Source organism: Nuphar pumila, chromosome 7 (genome assembly GCF_984573655.1).
Source record: "Nuphar pumila chromosome 7, dmNupPumi1.hap1.1, whole genome shotgun sequence".
NCBI lineage: Eukaryota > Viridiplantae > Streptophyta > Magnoliopsida > Nymphaeales > Nymphaeaceae > Nuphar > Nuphar pumila.
In genome coordinates, this window is record NC_143255.1 from 128,297,602 (window position 1) to 128,306,154 (window position 8,553).

Genomic DNA, 8,553 nt, shown 5'->3' on the forward strand with positions numbered 1-8,553 from the left:
TTAGGGTAAACTGGGCTCGTTGACACGCATTTTAACATTAAAATATCAAACAATCAGTTTTTTTTATTGATTAAAAATGTTCATGTCCTATTTTTCATTTTTTTTTTTTAACTTACCAGTCGAACCTACGTTACTCACATCCTCGTGTCCATGTCTTTGTGACATACTTTGTGTTAGACTAAGGTTGATCAAGCATAGATTATGTTTGAGTGTGTCATTTATATAAATAAATAAACAAATAAATAAATAAAACCAACAAAGTTTACTAAGTCTCTTGTCTATATAAACGTTTATAGCAAACTTTAACCTTATAAATATAAATATAAATAAATAAATAATTGTACATGTCAAAACACGTAAAAGGAGAAAAGGAATTGTCCAACCCAAGAAGATCCAAAATCTATAAGTATTAATAATTAAAGGGCATTCTGATAGATTTTAGGATTGGGGTGGGTGCGAGAAGACTCGAGGAGAAGAGGATTGATGATTGATTAACGGCCTACATCAGGGAGGATCCTTTAACCTCTTCCGTCTCATTGCAGAGGCAGGGGCTGGAAAATTTGACCTCTTTTGGGTAGCCGTTATCCAGCCTAATTGTCTCATTGGATTCTCAATCATGCTAGAAATCCAATGTGTAATGGGTCCCACCATTATCCTGGTGATACATATCATAATGGCCCACTAAGTGGGTCATTGGATTCCATGTGATACTCATTTAGCCACACTGAATCCATACCAAGATCCAACATCTCTCACTTGGCTATATGGTGCGGACACTCATATTTTATCATAACCAATTTATTATGTATTGCACTCATAACATTATGGGGTTTACGTACGCTAGTTGGATTTTTCTTTCATGATATATCTCTATCATGAGATTATTCACAAACTATGTTATTTTTTCATCATGTCATAAATTTCAAGTATTCATCGTTCACTGCATACTAAGTTATGCAGTTCATAGATAAAAATAAATACATCATAATATGGGTCATACATAGTCATGGGGTTCCTTGGCTCTTCCATGACTATACCATAGGCATGCACACTAGTGGAATAATATAAAATTTATTAATTCATAAATATATGATTTGCCAAACATAGTAAATACTCTCACTTTTCATGTGCATTATCACATGTTGATCACTACCTAATCATTTTAGATCAGTATATCCGGATCCAAATAGTAATAAATGTATCTGATCAACATCATTTAACATTTCATGCAAAACTTTAAAACATGAAAAATATCCTTTCATGTATTCATATCAACATACCAGAGGCAACATTATGATTATTTATCATTATTACAGATAAATATCCTCATATGCATGTATAAAATTATAATTCAACTCTCACTTTGCATTTAAACAAGATTTACATTAAGTCATGTCATCATGAGGTTTTACATACACTAGCTAAACTTTTTTTTATGATATATCACCATCATGAGGATACTCACAGGCTAGGTTGATTTTTCATCATAAAGTTTAGCATTATCTAAATCTAATTTGGATATACACAAGATCCATATCCAATGAGAGTTATCTCATTATTATTTGGATATGCCAAATATGATAAACCAATTACAAGGCTTTAACCAAACCACAAGTTTGAACATTTAAGTTCAAAACCATTACCAGATCCACACACACACACATTATATATATATATATATATATATATATATATATATATATATTTATTGGATTTGTAGGAGTCTATATTCAAAACTGACTTGAGATGTTATCTATCAAGTACAACATGATCCATATTAAAATGGATCTTCATAAAACCATGGATCTTATAGAATTTGACTATAATCCAAAACCACATATTACATATACAAATAGATCCATATTAAATATTCAGTATTCTACTTATCTTGATCTAAGCGTGTTAATCCTGGATCCATATATAAAAAAATATATATCATTATTAGATTCAAATATCTGGCCTGATACTATCCAGATTCAATATAAAACTTGAATCAAATCTAGATCCATATATATATATATATACAGAGAGAGAGAGAGATATTTATCTTTAGATCAATAATGGATCTACACTTATTTGGATCCATCACAAAACTGGATCAAACTATATCCATATCTCATATCTGAGCATAACACTCATCTGGATGCAATATCAAAAACAGTATTAAACTAGATCCATATTCTATATGGTAATAGACTTATCCAGATCAATCACAAATTTGGATCTCCTATGGTAATTATACTTGTCTGGATACAACACTAAATCCACTCAAATTTAACAAGATCCAATAATATTTTTAGGGTCTAAAACTAATACAACTGGATCTATACTCAATTAATTTGCTCTATACATATTTGTATATGTTCAACCAAATCTATTATGATTTACTGGAGCAACTAGGTCTATGTCACCTTACTAGATCCAAACATCTAATCTAATACCGATCATATCCAATTTTTACTCAAACAACCAATGTAATGGATCATATTCTAATTAAACTTGATCCATATAAAAATTGAATCTATACCAAATCATACCATATCTAGATCCATATAAATTATGACCCCAAAAAAATTTGTATCGATAACAGATCCAAAACATGAATCATAATATTAAGCATAAGAACAATGCAATAACTGGAAGAATTTCAGGATCCAAAAGTTTGATTGGATACAACCAAGTCTTTTACGAAAATACATGTACCAACTGGATCCAAACCTGTCACGATGATGCTCTTGGAGGTATTCCGCTAACCAAAAGTATTTTTCTGCAAAATCAGAAAAGTTAAAAATAGTTTCGGGTAAAATCAATAAACCAGAACATTAAAACATAATATTCATAAATCTCTGAGTTAAATAGGAAACTTTGGATGGTTTTCTATAATTTTATAAAAATTAGGGCTACTCTAAAAAAATTAAACACTGCAACTCTGTCTCGGATAATATCTAGAGAACAACTTATTTCTAAAATTATCCAGAAAGCAGAGCCCTTGTTTTGAAAAATAGAGGGATAAAGCCAAGATTAAAAAAAAGGAGGGGTAGTATCCGTAAAAGTACTCAAAAGATAAGCATGTGTAAAAGTAAGCCCCTTTAGGGTTTCTCTTTTCACCATAGAGAAGAGGGGCAAAAGCCTTTTTTTTGAAGTCACCCCTTTTACGTAAAAGGAAAACTCTTTAAGGTTTCCTTCTTAAAAAAAGAGAACAACGGTGGCATCTTTCGGCCAGAGCTTTTCAGCCAGATACCCTCGGAGATCGACTCGTTGTAGGGGCTACCTATCTTGGATCCAAGGCACAACAAACTCAATGGCGGCATCCCCACATCGCTTGCCTCCCTATCATCCTTAAACAGTCTAGACTTCTCGAAGAACAACCTCTCTGGTGAGATACCGCCAGAGCTCGATAGACTGAAGTCGACTTTCCTCAACTTATCCGGCAATGCCCTCATCGAAAAGATGCCTTCGACACCGCGGTGTTCCACCAGAGCTTCCTTCAGAACCCCCAACTATGTGCGTGTGACCCTTCCCTAACTTGAACACTCTGACGATGCTCCTCTGGCGGCGCAAGGGCACAAGAGGTTTCCCCGATGGTTCTCATCATGATCCTTATCGTCATCGAGATCCTTTCTCTCTTCTCTATCGACTTTGCGGCAGCTCTGCTCTGGGCATACATCCGGCAGAGGCTCAAGTTCGATGACTACGTGACGTGGAAGCTCACCTCCTTCCATAGACTAGGCTTCACAGAGGGGGATATCCAGCGGGGAATGACGAAGAACCACCTGGTTGGGTGGGGCGACACGGGAAAGGTCTAAAGGGTCCTTATCAGAGATGGCGCGGTGGCCGTGAAGCGCATATGGAGTAGCCACAAGGTCGATCGAAAGTGTGAGTGGCAGTTCAAGGCAGAGGTGAAGATCCTCATTCGCATCTGCCACACCATCGTGGTGAAACTCCTCTTATTTTTTTTATGCTCCCTTTTTTGTTTTTGTTAGTGGTGGTTGAACCCTTGTGTTGTCGTTGCATAATGCACCTGAGTCCATGCCTTCGCTCCATCGACGAGCCAGAGTTGTTAGACTCGCATCTCGCAACACCATTGATCTCACTACACGCAGAATTTCTATCGAGTTTATTTTCTTTTCTTTTTAGCGGCTCCCTTGCATCTAGCGAGGCTAATTTGAGGCTGAGGCCAACGACAAGGCATCCCTCTCCGGATTCCTACGTTGGAGCTCTCGCCTTTGGGGTCTCGAATGCTCTCTAGCTTCTCAAGTTGTGTGCTCTTCTTCTTCATTTATCTTTTTTTTTTTGATAATTGATATCAAACATACAACGGTGAGGCAGTACACACCAGCGTGCCATATTGACTAGCGAATACAGAGTGTGTACCTGGCGAGCCTATTGTTGTTGCCTAGGTGGCCTATCTTTGCCAAGGTGATTTTAAACGCCATTTTGGTAATCATCGAACACACTGTGTCCAAGCTCTGATACCACTGATAGATTTTAAGATCGGGGTATACGCGGGAAGACTCGAGGAGAAGAAGATTGAGGATTGATTAACAACCTGCATCAGGGGGGATCCTTGAACCTCTTATGTCTCATTACAGAGACAAGGTTGGAGAATTTAACCTCCTCTAGGTAGTCGTTATCCAGTCTAACTGTCCCATTGGATTTCCAATCATGTTAGGAATCCAATATGTAATGGGCCCCACCATTATCCTGGTGGTCCATATCGCAATGACCCACTAAGTGGGTCATTGGATTTCATGTGAGACCCATTTTGCCACACTGGATCTATACCAAGATCCAAAACATTCCGCATTTCTTGTATGAGTTTCTCATTGATATAATCAAATAGTATTTTTTGATTCAGATAATTTGTTTTATACCAGTTTATGGAATCAAACCCCAAAGGGTTTGGCATGGTGGGATGAGGCCTAGGCCGCTGAGCAGACAACCTAGGTTCAAATTTCAAGGGTGTCACTAAAGGGTGGCAACTTCTTTGGGGGCAAGAGGTAAGCTCGCAAAGTTTTATGCTGCTAGGACAATGGCTACAGTAGGCTGAGCCAACATGACAGTTCTAGGTGATGGTTTCTCTACATAAATAAATAAATAAATAAATATATAAAAAATATATATATAACTATATATTTAGAATTCAGATCGAATCTTAAATCATCAAATCTTATTCATATTTTAATCTCTAATTCAGACCAACCAAAAAATGGATTCATATTCAGACTAGGTTGGATCTGACTCTTATCTAATTCATCTGCAGCTCTATGGTCGACGTAACTGGGATGAAGATATGGATTTAATGTGGATCTGAATACGGATCTGGGAGGGGTACGAATTTAAACCATAACCACAAAAGTTTAATCCAGAAAAATGTGTTAAAATTGGATATCCGAGATCCATAAGAACTCAACATGGATTCTTTGAATACAGACAACCATTTCCCTTCTATACCACAAAAGTATGGATAAGACTGGATTTGTGACTTGAGTTTGGCATGTGCGTTCTTAATTTTTCTAAAAGCGAACACATTTTTCATTTCTTAAATCAATAACTTTTTCATAATTTAATATATAACACTGTAATTTTGTATGTGCTAACATCTCTGTTCATGTTCGAGGTGTCAACGGGTCGGGTTTACCTGGACCTGACCCAAACCAAGCCCTATAAGGTCTGGTTATGGTGATAAATAATAAGACATGATTAAAACCCAAGTTCGGACCCAAAGATCTGATTAATACATGGGCTCAGGTATAGATTGTGAAATTTTATACCAGACCTGGACCCGACCCGAGTTTCGATTAAGACTTGTAATTTTTTAAAGTAAAAATGATAAAGAATATGGTTTTGCACACAGTGTCTAGTTCATTTAATTCTTATTGGATCTAGGCTAAAAATGGGGTTCAAGTCTCAAAACCAAACCCAACCCTTTGACACTTTTAGTCATAAGGGACTATGACATAGGCCTCATGTTTTTTAACATGCGAGAGAGAGAAGGGGGGGGGGGGGTTAAGGAAGAATGATTCATGGAAACTATGCCTCAATCACACTTCACTCTCGGTTATGTCTCAATGACACATTCAAACATGCCATGACACGCGAACACATTCATGATCCATGAACAAGTATATATTCTTTTTTATGTTATAAGTATTGTTTTCATGTTTTTAAATCATATTTCAATACAAATAGAATTTTATATATTAAAATATCAAAAAATATTTTTTATTGATTAAAAATAAAATTGTATCCAATTATTCAAAAAAAAATATGAAAGCACGTGTTGAACACGAGTCACAAATCGGGTCATACCCGCACTTTTGTCATACCGAAGGGAAATGGTTTTGTCGGTACCAAGAATCCATGTTGCCAAATGGATCTCGGATATCCAATTTTAACACATTTTTTGCATTAGACCTTTGTGGTTATGGTTTGAATTTGTACTTTCTCTCAAATCCGTATTCAGGCCAAGATCAGGTTCATATCTTCTTCCCAATGCATCTACCACAGGGTTACAAATGAACCAGATAAGAGTTAGACCCTACCTAGTTTGAATCAGAGTCTGAATCTAAATGTGATGTGATTATCTAAGATTCAATCTGGGTCCAAAATACATGGTGACACTGCATATGAAAAAAAAATTGTATGCAAGATATGCAGATGGACCAGATTAGATCAAGAGCTGATTATATAATAATACAGAGTAGAGCAGAAGACTCAGGTCCAAAAGGATCCATTTGGATCTAATTTACATTTAATTTTTTTATCATTTGGATGTATTTGAATCATTTATAACGGATATTGAATTTATGTATTAGATCCAATATCCAGATCTAATATGATTAGGATAATTTTATCTTTTAAGAGGGTTATCAGATTAGGTAGTTTACTTGATTTATAATTAAGTAAAATCTCATTTACTTATAGATGAGAGATCTTTGTAAATAAACACTTAGAGATGAATAAATGATGAGATATTTTTAGTGTTTTTTTCTTAATTTATTCTTGCAGGGTTCAAGAGCAATCCTCATGACCACTACATTATATATTAAAATACCGGTCCGAATACGAAAAACTCATAGCACTGGGTTTGAATGAGAAACACTGATCTAATTATGAGAAACTTGGTCATTAGAGAAGGAATGTTGTTTGATCATTACTGATTGTAGATTTTGGACCTTCCTTGGTTGGACAATCCTTTTTTGAGGGTATGTGTGTAATGTGTGTGTGACTATACATATGGGGCTGTCAAACTGAAGTAAGGTCCAAAATCTACATCTGATGATAATCGGCGGCATTCATTATCTAACGATTGAGTTTTTCATCATTCGAATTTTACATATTGGATTTGTATAATTCATTTAGTGAGCGATATGTTTTGGATTATGAATTTCAATATTTATACATCTTTTTGAAAGAGATAAAAATCAATGACCCACAATACTTTGTACAGTAAAGTTTTAAACGCATTGTGAGCCGTCTATTTTTCATGTTTTCAAAAAACATGTTTATATATTGTAAAGTTTTCCTGTAAAAATATTTTCTTATTAAATAAATTATAAAGAATAAATATATGAGGTTCAATCAATGAAATGCTCAAGCATTGGAGAAGGGAAGTTGTCTGATCATCATTGGTTGTAGATTTTAGACCTTCTTTTGGTTGGACGGTCCCCCATCTCTCTCTCTCTATATATATATATATATATATATATGTATGTATATATATACATATATATATATACATACATATATATATATATATTAGGTGCTTGCAATACGTGCTTGATGAGTTTTTCAGCTCTTTTGATGTTTTTTCATAGTTCTGACCCCATAAATGTGTTGGGCATGGTCGATTTACACCTGGATCATGTGTTTTCGATGAAAAAAAATGATATTTGGAGCCTTGAAAATTTACAAAGATTTTAGACCGTTGATTTTTTGAACCTTATAAAAACCCACCCATGTGTCAGAATTGAACACTTCAAGAGCTGATCCCTATAAAATTATGTACATAGATCACATCTGTATGGTCAAAATTTGTGATTGAATATTAGGTGCTTGTGATACATGCTTGATGGGTTTTTCAGGGTTTCTCTTTTTATTTTTAAAATTCTCACCTTACAAATGTGATCTATGTATTTGATTTTATAGGGATCAACTATTGAAGTGTTTGATTCTGACACATGGTTGGGTTTTTATAAGGTTTGAAAAATCGATGGTCTAAAATCTTTGTAAAATTTTGAGTCTCCAAATAATATCAAATTTTGTATGGAAAACACATGATCCAGGTATGGATTTCTTGTAAATCAAACATTCTCAGTCCATTTATTGGGTCAGAACTGCAAAAAAAAAACACCGAAAGATTAAAAAAAACCCAAGCACTTAATCACAAGCACCTAATATTCAAGTAACCTGCTCTCTCTCTCTCTCTCTCTCTATATATATATATATATATATATATATATATATATATATATATATATATATATATATAAACTACTTAGCAAACTTTATTGGTTTTATTTATTTATTTATTTTACATAAATGACACAC